Here is a 13,126-nt window from a genome sequence, read left to right on the forward strand (position 1 = left end):
TTGAAAGCAAGCTATTCGATTCAACCCAATGGTCGAGTCGCGATAGGATCATTTTTTCCAACAATTTCCTTAAACATGATAACATAGCAATTGGGCGGTATGAATTATGATCAGACGCTGGTTTACCAGGCTTTTGAATAGCTATTACTTTGACCTGTCTCCATTCTGGCGGAACAATGTTGTTCTCCATGAATGAGTTGAACAGATGCAGTAGTCGTCTTTTCGCGATATCTGGGAGATTCTTAAGAAGATTGAACTTGATCATATCGCGTCCCGGAGCGGAATTGTTTGATGAATGAAGAGCCATAGAAAGTTCCAGCATAGTGAAGGGTCTGTCCAGAGAGCCGTCTCTTGGGGATGTTTCCCAAGAAATCGGTTGTGCTGGGACTGAGTCTGGGCAGACCTTTTTCGCGAAGCTGAATATCCAACGGTTGGAGTATTCGTCACTCTCATTAGAAGAAGAGCGGTTTCGCATATTGCGAGCCACTCTCCAAAGCGTTGTCATTGAAGTTTCTCTTGAGAGACCCTCAATGAAGTGTCGCCATTAACTACGCTTCTTCGCTTTCAGCAGGTTTCTCAGCTGTCTTTCTAGCTTAGCGTACTCTTGATAAAGATCTGAGGTACCGTGCCTACGAAAAGTTTTGAAAGCATCAGATTTTCTAAGATACAACTGGGTGCAATCATCATCCCAGCCTAGTGTGGCTGGTCTTCTTTTGAAGGTTGCACTTGGAACACGTCGTTTTTGTGATTCTAATGCACTCTTGTATATCAGTTCAGACAGGAATCGATACTCATCCAGAGGTGGGAGGGGATTGAATGATTCGATGCCAAAAGATACCGCTTCTGCATACTTTTGCCAATCGATATTCCTTGTGAGGTCAAAAGGAACCTGAATTGGATGGTCTGACCTTTCACTATCTTCACTGAGGATCCTCGATTACCTTCCACAAGCAATCGAATGATAGTGAACTTGACCCCAGTGATAGGTCGAGACGACTTTCTTTGCCGTCAGATGCAATACGTGTCACTTCACCTGTCTGGACTTCTTTTCCGTAAGAACAAGTCTACTCTTCTTGGTGGTTAAACATAAAGTCATTTATTTCAGTTTCATTACAAACGTTGAAGGTTCTTAAATCTAGTACTTCATTAAGCTAATGGTTTTGGTGGGAGAAGTTTAGATACAACCATTTACCGATCGTCCAATCACAGGAAAGTAGAAATGACAAAACAACTACCAATATGTGCGCGCGAACACGGCACTGGTATGTTCTAGCTGTGCGTCGATGGCTTAAGCCAAAGATAGGGAGAAAGAACAGAATTGCAAAGCGCACTGGGAGTTCTATGAAATTTGACGCCATGAGACCGTTTCTAGAATGGTGCAACATGGTATCGATTATTGAGTCGACACTTCAATGCATGGGAATCACAAGTGTTCTATGTGGGCTGCAACACTTGTGTGGTATAGAAATGTTTTAGCAATTAGCTGTGAAATGACATTATCCGTAGAGGATATTGCCTTGAGTGGAAATATGCATATGCGCATCCAACTTATGCATGGGAACGTTTACAGAATGGTCAACTCATGTTTCAAGTGGAAAACAGTTTCTTTGGAAATGTTGAAACTGATAATTTATGGTTTTTGGGAAAATATGTTTGAAATGTTCATTTTGTTAATTTATGATATTTTATAAAACTGGTTACATTACACCTGTATTTAAAATGTTCAAATTGAAATCGTCGCACAAATCATAGAAAATGGCCGCTCTATTATCGTCATATGGTTCGCCCCACCCTGTACCATGCGCGTTCATATCACCCAGAATTAAAACTGGATGTGATAGTGAAGAAACTGCACTCCAAAGATGTCGGCGGTTAATTGAAATTCTTTGAGGTATGTAAACGTAAGCTACGCAAAGTTCTTTACCTTTTACGTTTATTTGGCAAGCGACGATTTCTACGCCAGGGTGAGTCGCGATTGGAATTCAATAAAATGAGTAAGTCTTTTTGATCCCCAAAAGAACTCCACCATAATGGTCATCTCGATCCTGGCGTATAATGTTGAAATCGTGGAAGTTGAGTTCATCTTCAGAAGAAAGCCATGTTTCACAAAGGGCAAATATATCACAGTCAGAGTTGTGAATCAAAAACTTAAACAGGTTCAAGTTAGGTTTTAGACTATGACAGTTCCACTTATAGCACAGTGATCATATCTTGCACCTCACTTGATGAATTATCCATCGAAAGATATGATCGCAGCAAGCCCTGATAAAAAAGATCATAGAGATACAACAGAATGTATCGTTACAACACGCTGAAATGAATGGTAGTTACCATGATTTCAATTGTTTAAAACGATAGAGTAACAACAGACCCTATGGTTTTCCACCATAGCATGTATTGTAAATGTCACTTTTACAATAGAAAATGGGGGTTGTTATGCATCTTTACCATAAAAAAATCCAAATTTTGTGGAGCAAATTCAAGTCAACTACCATTCAATTTATGGTGTTTTTATTATTGAAATCTCTAGTGCCATTAATTTTATTGTGCACATATTGTAGTTCCAATACATAATTTTCAGCAGGAAAATACGTACACAATATGATTTGTTGTTGAACAATCAACTTTATCATTATTCAATGGAAGTTTATGGCGATTTTATTGTATCTTTTTATCAGGGAGGAGGGCCATGATTGTGTCAGATTCCGAAGATATTCTTCTACTGTAGGTATAAACATATCAAAAATGCCTCTAAATGTTTCTGGAAGGCTGAGGGCATTATATAAGCGATCCACGAGAACCCTAAAAGTAAACAGTCCTCGCTTGGGTCTAGGAGGCTTGCTTGAAGTGCGAGGAACTTTGGTAGCTTTTTTCTTGCTACCTTGTCGAATATTTGTCTTTGAAGTGTATTTAACAGGCGGAGACGGGGATGACAGATTCTTGCTACAACATGGATCTGAACCTAAAGGAACCTGATTATTCGGAGTTTTTAAATTTACCCCGCCTCCTTTGACATTAGGCAAACTTTTGAGGGAAGACTTCAAAAAGACCTTTCGGCGCAATCCCGGGGAAGATGATTACTTCCTTTTTCCAGGTGCGTGTACCTCCGAAAGAGATCCACCCTCATCAGTTTCGCCATCGTCCTGATCATCGGAAGACAACTCCTGATAGGGATTTTCAACTGGGACAGCTGATTCAGACACGGAATCTGTTTAAGTTTTTCTTGATATTCGCGCATTTGAGTTGACAACTCTAATGACAACGGAGTCAACTCATCACGTATTGTAATCGAAGTTGGGTTACAATTCACAAGATAGCTTCTATCGACCGCATAAGAAAGTAACTTTCCGTATTCCTTATTTTTACTAAACACCGTTTCTTTCGAATTACCGTCCTTGAACGAGACACGAATAGGGATGAGTGCATTTTTGGGTTTGTTTTTCCCACCAAGCCTATCGGCTGACACAATTGCATCAGTGCCGACATTCGAACCATAGCATTCAATTATGTTACGAGTGATTTCTAATGTATCTTCCCCAGGACAGCATAGAATCCCGAGAACTACAGCATTATTACAATTTGCTTGACGAGCACTTTTGTCTACTGTGTGTTCGCGTTTGTGAACGGTATTTGACAATGTATGTTGCGTATGCTTCAGTCTATTAATTTCCTACTTCAAACCCTCATTTTCCTTCTTTAGCTCTTGAAAATCTGTTACTATAGACTCAAACTTGTCGGACAAAAACTGTTGTGATCTCTCTATCGCAGTTGTGATCTGATGTACCTCAGTCCTAACAGTTTTCATCTCTTTGGAGACTGCACTGGAAACCGCCCCTTTAAGCTCCGCAGCAAGCGCTTCAACTATGGAAGATTTATTGATGCATGTCATTTTTCGCAGTTGTCGATTTTTATTATTGACATTTTGAAACTTAATTATTAACAGTAATGAAACATCTTGATTGCCAAGGCACTAGAATTTGTAAAAATATATAATGCAAAACACATTAAGATACATAATTAAGTATGCTCAGATTCATATAGAACATGAATGTGCGCACAAAGATGTTGCGCAGGCTCCACCTTCTGCGCTTTTTCAGTCGTGTAACAGTCATTTCGCTTTCATTGTTTCAAACCAAAACTGTGTAACTGGTCATACTGGAGTCGAAATTATTTCTATAAGACATGTTGTGTTACTTGGGTGGTGTAGGGTTTGTACTGGCATGCACTCTCTATGTTTACATTGAGTGTGTAGCTAGTGCAAAATGAGCAGTTACGAATGAGCGTGTAGAGTGACAGTTGTAAGGAAGTGGAGCGTCGGCGGACGGCGGACAGCGAACATGTGGGAAGTGTGGTGAATCCGAACGACCGGAGAAAAGCTTCTGGACTGGAGAGCTGGAGTTTGCCATTACGAGAGTTGCTTCCGGAAGTGGACCCTACAATTGGCGACGAGGATGGGATGGAAGGCCTCGTATACGGTGAATGTTTTTTAGCCTCTTGAACGTGTTTGTTTTGAGATGGTTTGCTGGCAGGTTGGTTGGTGTTGTGATGATGGGAGAAACGGTGGAACAATTCGGCAAGTGAAGTTAAAAGAGGAAGTGTAATTATTTGCACGGAATTGATGACACAGTGTTTTGAAAATGCAGGTGTTGATGTATAATTTTTGGACAGCTCATTGAGAGAGCGTGCTTGTATGATGTTTCAGTGGAGAAGTGTGAATGCGCGTGGTACAATCGGTATTTACCTGAACACTTTGTCAACCGTGGCGGGGTGCCGGTTAAAAGAACACATGAGACCGTGGCGGGTGCCGGTCGAAGCAAATTTAACTGTTGCGGGTGCCAGTTAAAAAGGACAAAAAGACCGTGGCGGGTACCGGTCGAAGGAAATTCAACCGGTGCGGGTGCCGGTTGAAAGGACAATTGTGACCGTGGCGAGTGCCGGTCGAAAGGAATTTAACCGTTGCGAGTGCTGGTTATAATCGAGGTTGTGGCGGGTTGCCGGTCGAAAGAAACATTTGATCGTTGCGGCTTGCTGATCAAAGAGAATGATTAACCTTGAAAGTTCCTGCAAGCAGGGTGCTTGGGAGCAAGGTAGTGATTCCATGAAAAGGATCCGTGAATTCCTGCAATCAGGTGACATCGAGGTGTTGTGTTGTCATGACTCAAGGGTGCGTTGAATACACAATAGTAGTTGGTAGTGGTTTTGGCAGTTCCTGTAACCACAACATGGTAACATTTCCATGGCTGGGGGGCGCATGGAAATAAAGTAATTTGCTTTAGAAGCTCCTTTCTACCTGAATAGGGTGCATGGGAATTGAGAAGTGCTTCCATTACATCTTGGAGAAAACCAGGGTATATTAGTGGATCCATTGATTGGGAACTGGGTGATGATTGGCTGGATGATGGAGAGGCGATGCCTTGCATGTTGTGTTTGAAGGCAGTGTAGTGTTTCCATGGTTTGAGGATGCCTCTAGGAGATTGATCTGACTTAGAGATTCCAAGTTGCGCTTGAGACTTTGGGAACACTAGAAGTAAATCGTATTATCGTCTGATAGTCCTTACGAGAGACGTGCGGGCGTAAATCATTGTATTCCATGGTTTGAAAGTACTTGTAATGGATAATACATGTATATAATGGATCACTAAAATAACTAAAACGGCCGCTATGAAGCGAATAAAAAGCGTCACTGTAGCCTTGTGTGTATGACGTAATTCCACTGTTTCATTCACAATGTGAATGTCTATATACGCTGGCGCCTTTGTTCACATGCGGTGAACACTAGAAAAGTTTGCTTAATTGATCCATTGATTCAGGCTTGGAAGAGGAGAACAGGGTTCTCGTAATTCGATGGATTTGATGCAACAGTTGTCACAATTACACCAAGCGAGCGTGTGATGTTTGATGGTTTGTGAAAGGAGTGGAAGGGAAAGCGAGACATGTTTTGTTTACTGACCCGGATGCTGGATTCAAGAATGGATTGTTGATTATACCAAGGGTTGCTGAAACTTGGTTGTTTAAGATTGGCTAGCTATCTGTACGCCCATGGTTGGGATTGGAATGAGAAAATTTGGCTGGATTTTGTGCGTCATTGAATTGCGCCTTGAGAAGTTGGCTGAAAAATAAAGTATCTAGTGTTGAAAGGATTTGACGTCTATGATTAATAAATCTTACACCGTACACCGAAGGGGTCAGCAATATTATGAAAAGCCGTGTGTAGGTCGAACAAAGCATAATTTCAGAGAGTGACACACGTGACTCCTATCAAACCAAATGAGTTTAAGGCACAGACAGAAAACGTGACTAAGAAGAAAAAATAGTGATATCAAGGTTTGAGTTCATTGTGGATGGCTAAGATGTGTTGTGCCATGAAAATTAAAATTTTTGAGAGGTAAAGAAATCCTTAAGGTATGTTTTTGTTTGGATTTGTTAAGTGTGGGAACTCACATCGACCCAGAAACTGCTGCACCAATGGAAACAGTCAGCTGGTTGAAGAGTTAAAACATTTAGAGTATTAAAACAGGCTTTGTCCTATGTATTTAACCATTTTGTCTCACTTAAAAAAAGTCTCTCTCATATACATTATTTATATTCATTTATTCACTTGCTTGACGCATTGGTGCAGTACGGCTTATATAATTCTGTCGAACTTTGACGAAAAGAGTGGTTTCTCAAAATCATTTCCTTGCCATGGAAAAGTGTGTATGTGTAACTATTGGCAAAGCTATTGACTGTTGTTCATTGATAAAAGGTTGGAATAAGAATTGGAAAAGGTTTGAAAAGCCAAGGGGAAGTGTTTTGTGGATTGTTCTGATAATTTGTGTGACGGGGTTTGATAATTAAGAAGCGGAAGGTTATGAATAGTTGTTTCTGGTTGAGCTGATGTGTTTTAGTGTTTGACAGATGTTGGATTTCCAGTTAGTCCAATGCAGTGGTGCTTGGGCTGAAGCATACCTCGGGCCAAATTGAGATTTAGCGTCTAAGCCGCGGGCCGCAGTTTGAGCAACACTGGTCTAATGGATAGGGTTTGCAATTTCCAACTCAGAGAAGCTAAGTTGGATTCCCGTCTCGATCGTAAGGTATTCGAGTCTTCCTAGATGTGATATATCAATGAGCTTTCCACAATGAGCAAATTCGTCCAATAGCAGGTGGGGAAGGTCCTTGATGTTAGATTGCTTATGGAATATTGCGACTGGGCAGGCCAAAGTCCAGCGGAGGCATTGTGCATTGTTGTTTTCAAGTATTGAGTTGCATAGCGTAAATGATGGGTGCTGAGTGATAATAACGCTGGTATTGCATTTCAGAGCATGGGTTAAATTTGCTGAATTTAAGGGAGTCTGTAGTTTTAGTGTTATATAAAGAGCGATTGTTTAGATGTCAGGTTCCTATCATTTTTTTATAAAGAAAGATGGGGGTGTAGGGTTTGTACTGGCATGCACTCTCTATGTTTACATTGAGTGTGTAGATAGTGTAAAATGAGCAGTTACGAATGAGCGTGTAGAGTGACAGTTGTGAGGAAGTGGAGCGTCGGCGGACGGCGGACAGCGAACATGTGGGAAGTGTGGTGAATCCGAACGACCGGAGAAAAGCTTCTGGACTGGAGAGCTTGAGTTTGCCGTTACGAGAGTTGCTTCCGGAAGTGGACCCTACAGGTGGTTTGTATATTGGTCATTGATTACTATTTGACTCGACCAAAATAAGTCCAAAGGGAAAAAAGTTACAACTTGTTGAACTTATTTTTAAACATGTCAATCATTTATACGCTTCTGCAAATTTGTAATTAGTACTTCATAGTGGCGAAATTTCACATCATATGATAAGCAAACTATAAATCTTTGACTTACCACACTGTAACCGTTTATTTACAATTATCCCAATATTATTTTTAATTTGTGCATTTGTTAAGGAACTGTAGTGTTTCAAATTGTGTTTCATGTTGGGTTTGTAGGATTAGATAGATATTGTATTTATATAGTTTGTGTTAAATGTATTAGATCAACGGGCTTAAAAGGGCAGAATAAATCAACTGTGGTAATAAGGGAAAAGGATTGAAAATGGATGGGTGGTGATATTCAACAAGAAAGGAAAATGAAGGGAGGATGAAACAAATGGAAAATGAATGGATTGGCAAGATAGAATTTTGGGGAGTCGGCCATTTATCAGAAGTAAATCGGCGTTTGTGCAAGACAGTTGAGCCAAGTTCAAATTGTGCCTATAGTGCCGTATGCAATCCTGAAGTGAACCACAGTGCGAGGCCAATAGTTCAGCCAGGTAACAGATTTTAAATGCTATTTCGGAAGGCCGTTAGTTAAACATGCCTTGGTCCTCAGGACCTTTGTTTGGAGTCTATAATCCTTAGATTGTCCCAGCCAACTGTGCACGTTCGGCCAAACCAACGATTTCGTTCGTATTGGTCTAAACGACAAGGACCACCTTTCAGGCTCCGTAACCTCCGTAGAGAGAGAAGTCTCGGACCGTGAAGTCCTAAGTGTCCAGGAGAACCCTTCTCGGCGTGGTCCGTGGCCCGTCGATTGCGTCAACGAAGGGAACGCCGTAGACCCCCAAGCTACTACCGTAGTAATACGCCATTGCCTTTGGCCCAATCAAGAGGCGCCGCCGCCATTCAGGTGCGCGAAGACCAAGCCACCAAGTCGCCATCTTCCTACTCACCACCGCCGAAGCAAACCTCACCTGCAGCAGCGAGCGCTCGCCAACGTCCAACAACGCCCCGGTACGTACCAGAACAACGATCCTCACACTACAAACTAGCCCATATTAGTAGCAATAGCCCAATAAAATTCAGACACCCAACATCAGTATTACACGGAAAAAAATCCATTCCCCTAATCATGAATAAAAAATCATGTTCTTATGATGTCTGCCAACTCATAATATCATAATTAAAATTCATAATATCATGAATGAGTTGACCAGAAATATGAATAGAAACAAGTATTTTCATAAATTATATTCATGGTCGCTTCCTAGCGTTACACTTATCTGCCATATGCAATTATATAAATCGCGCGGTCGTCCAGCACAGACATGTGAAAAAAGTTGAACCTGCTATTTTTGCAAAGTTTTTATTTGGTTAGAGTAATAAATGTGCATATATGAGGAAATGGAACATCGAAACAGTGTGCCCGTAAGATTCGGCAGGTTGTTGGGAGTTGATTGACTAAAAAGTAAACGCGCAAAAAGTAAACAGTGCCCAGTTCGCGTTTTCGTTGATCCATCCGTCGTAGTTCCGAGTTTATGTACGGAGGGTGAAGCAAAGTGAGAATCGCGCGTTAATTTTCGGTAATTCTCTCTATTTTTCCGGTTTATCCATCGTTCGACGACTTCGGAGACTCAGCAAGTGATGTGAACTAGTGAACAATTGATGTGGTTTCGAGGGCATCCTTAGCATGTTGGATGTAGGTGCCAAAGACAAAAATAATAAACCAGCTAAATATGATTATCCGGTGAGTTCGATCATTGTTGTTCTCTTTTATATTTGAACATTACATATCTTCACTAACAAGAGGCCAACTAAAAAGTGCTGCTTGCTCATAGAAAAAAGGATGATGGATAGGTCCCAAAATCATAGAAATGGGCTCTGATATCACGTATTTTATTTTCTTATGATTTTAGCTTGCATCGTTTTATTAATCTAATTAAAAGCATTTGGGACCGACGACGACGGAATCATAAAAGTAATTCTTAATTCCATGAATTCTATGCATGGTTCCATCTCCCTCAACCATGATTTTATGAATTTGACTGAGACACATTGAGGTGCGACGACGACGGAATCATAAAAATATTTTTTGATTCCATGAATTCTATGCATGGTTCTACCTCACCAAACCATAATTTTATGAATCTGGTGGTAAAGCATCAGGATCTGCATCCAGGTTTATGAAAATTATTCTTGGCTTCATGAATGCTACTCATTATCCCAGCTTATTTAATCATAGCTTCATGATTATATTTTCCATTTTTGGTCGTCGAAAGCCAAAACAATAACGGGTCCATAGCGTTATGGTGAAATCAATCATAAGATCATAAAATTTAATCATGGTGTATATTTATAACATAAAATCATAAAAATATCGGGAAACTATGAGTCATATTCATGGTCTTGGGAATGGATTTTTTTCCGTGTATAGATTAAATAAATCCCACATAGTTTTTGTATAACACTTTTTCAATTCACCAATCACTAAGAATTCCACAGTTTCAGCACCCGTTGTTCCGCGTTGCCCCTCCGAATTACCCAGTAGCATGCCGACCCTGTAGACCCAGCTCTAGGGGTCTCATGCTGCTGAGCTAGTTATCCGGGAGTCTTGGTTTAGCCACTGGTTCGATTGAGCAGTTTGTAAGTCTCAGTCTCAACACATCTTTGCCGATGAAACCATCTTTCAAAGGCCAGTAGTACACAGGGTCAAATATTTGACAAGGAAAGAACTCAAGAAACAACATCAGTTTGACACTAATGAAAATTCGATCGAGTCAAACAAGATGTTTGAGCATTGGTTTCTTTTTGGACAAATATTTGACCCTGTGTACTAGCAGCTTAAGTAATCAGGATCCTGATACACATATATGAAAAATAAAATTTGTTTACTCACAAGCGCCGCCTGTTGGTGGATTTTCAATTCGAATTCCCCATCAACTGTAAATCCTTGACCAGCTTAAGAATTACCAAGCACACCATTACTGTAAGTAATCAGGATCCTGAGATATATGGGATGCACCCTAAAACGAAACAACACAGGCTTGTGTACAATGTACACAGGCTTGTGTACAATGTACACAGATTTGTGTTCTACTAGATCAGCCTCCACCCCTGTGTCAAATGTACACAGTCACTTTTCTGGCTCTAGCGCTGGTATGGGAGCAAAGTTCGTAACTAATTTTCTCTGAACGATGACATGCATTATCAGGAATCGATCAATGCAAAAATAATTTTTAATTTTGTTTTCATGCCAGCGCTGGAGCCGGAAAAGTATCTGTGTACATTTGACACAGCGGTGAGGCTGATCTAGTAGTACACAAATCTGTGTAACTTCTGTAACCGTGTGGATATTTTATCAGTGTTACGTCTGCTTGTCTCTGATATCACAGGATTTGATACCCCTCAGCGGGATTCGGACCCACTGGCATGCTTTTGGTTCACCAAATGCTCAAACAACACTACCCCTTTGAACACTCTGCGTGTGCACTGTGTTCTGTTTTTTTTTTTTCTGCGTGCGCGCAGAAATCGCGCATTCGGATTATGACTTGCGGGCTCTCACTGCTCTCACGCAGCACTCTAGTCACCTGCACAAAAACTCTGCGTGAGAGCAATTATGTATATTTTATTGTGCGTTTTTTCTCTTTCTCTTTTGTAAGGTAAATGAAACTGAGAAGTGCAGTGCAAGATAAGCGTAAATGGGCGCAGTTTCTGCTTGGCATGCCATTCCTGTAAGCGGGGTTCGAAATAAAAACTGTCGTATTAAAACGTGTCGAACCAGCGGGGTAAGACGGTATAGCATTTTTGTTTAAATAGACGATGTTCTTGAAACCTGTTCGGTTCCATCGTAAAAAAAAGATTTGAAATCAATTGAAAAACGGCCAAGATATGCCTTGTCAAAGTTGGACTTGTCGGGGCCCGTGGCGCAGTGGTCCACACGTTCGCTTCATAAGCGGATGGTCATGTGTTCGAACCCAGCCCCGGCACTTGCAGTTTTTCGTCAGTTGCTCTTCCCCCCGAGAGCAGCTGGCACCTGACCCTCTTCGGAGCATATAGCTCCAACGGACCCGGAAATTGGATATCGGCAAACCGCAACTCATAATGGACCCCCCAATCGGACTGGAAAAGGAACAGCAGCCAAACATCTGCATCATCGTGCTCATCATTCTACCGTGGACAGGGTAGAAAAAGTTGAAGCAGCACAAGACACCAGTTCGATATAGTTAAATTAGAATAGAATACATGTAGGCGTTGTACAAAGTGCAGCGTCCAATTGGAATCGCTCACGTAGTGCCCTAGTGGACAAAAGAGCTGTAAATTAGGTTAAGTGAATAAGAATAAAAAAAAAAGTTGGACTTCCGACTTTTTCTTGGACCCTGGTAGTATAAGTGTTAACGTAATGTGTTATCGTAATGTAGTCGTGCCTGGGTAAAATATGATTCGGCGATAAATTCAACAAATTATTGAAAATTAAGGTGGTAGGGGAATATGATTTCTTTTCACGAATTCCTATTTCAACGACAAAGCTCCTCCTCCTCCTCCACAGGCCCGGATTAAGAATTGTGAGGGCCCGGGGCCTGAGCGGTTGTGAAGGCCCCTCGGAGGTACAAATGCGATGAGCAATACAGTTTTTCTTTGTTTTTGAGTAGTACTTGAACCAAAATTGGTTTTTGTGGGGGGCATTAAAATTTGGGGGCCCGGGGCCCCGCCCCCCTGTCCTTCCTTTGATCCGGCCCTGGCACTACAACAATAGAGAAAACCCTTTTCGCCTATCCACAGAGTCTCATAAGAAAATCTTTTTTTTTCGTTTCGGCTGAAACTGCAACTCAACTAAGTTGTACAATGCAGTGATATCATCATCTACAAAAGTACAAACTATGTACTATTTTCTTCATTTTGAGCCAAATCGAGCACGATAAACCGACGTGCTAAACAAAGAACTGGATGCCAATCAAATTCCCATGTATGTACTTACTTGATACTTGATGGGCTACAATTCGTAGTGGGGAGTCTGCGCCGAATGGAGCATCCATCTCCTCTGGTCTCGGTCTTGGCCAAATCGCTTCCAGTCACCATGACCGTTTGGAGTCCTTAGGTCCTCCTCAAATGCAAAAAGCTAAAGTGTGCGCGGCCTTCCACGAAGTCGACGGCCCCTTCCTGGTTCTCTGCTGAATATGATTTTAGTTTGTCGTTCCACCGGCATACGAGCTAAGTGCCCAACCTACCGCAGCCTGCCGTGTTTTATTCTCTTGACAATTTCCATCCCTTTACACCCTTACACCCTCTACTTGGCACAAATTCTAGTTCAATCACTTCACCGGAAAACCATGTTCGATAACAGTCCTAACCATCAGCAGACAACATGTTTGGATTGCTAAGAAAAGAAAGCATACAAGAATGCTAAAACTATACCCT

At 41.4% G+C, this 13,126-nt stretch overlaps 1 protein-coding gene across 2 annotated transcripts in view; it reads right to left on the minus strand.

Annotated features, from left to right (window-relative positions):
- The window catches only part of LOC115256613 (uncharacterized), a 289,353-nt gene that overhangs the window by 224,504 nt on the left and 51,723 nt on the right, over positions 1-13,126 (minus strand). The window lies entirely within an intron of this gene.

The sequence above is a fragment of the Aedes albopictus genome, chromosome 1, assembly GCF_035046485.1.
Source record: "Aedes albopictus strain Foshan chromosome 1, AalbF5, whole genome shotgun sequence".
NCBI lineage: Eukaryota > Metazoa > Arthropoda > Insecta > Diptera > Culicidae > Aedes > Aedes albopictus.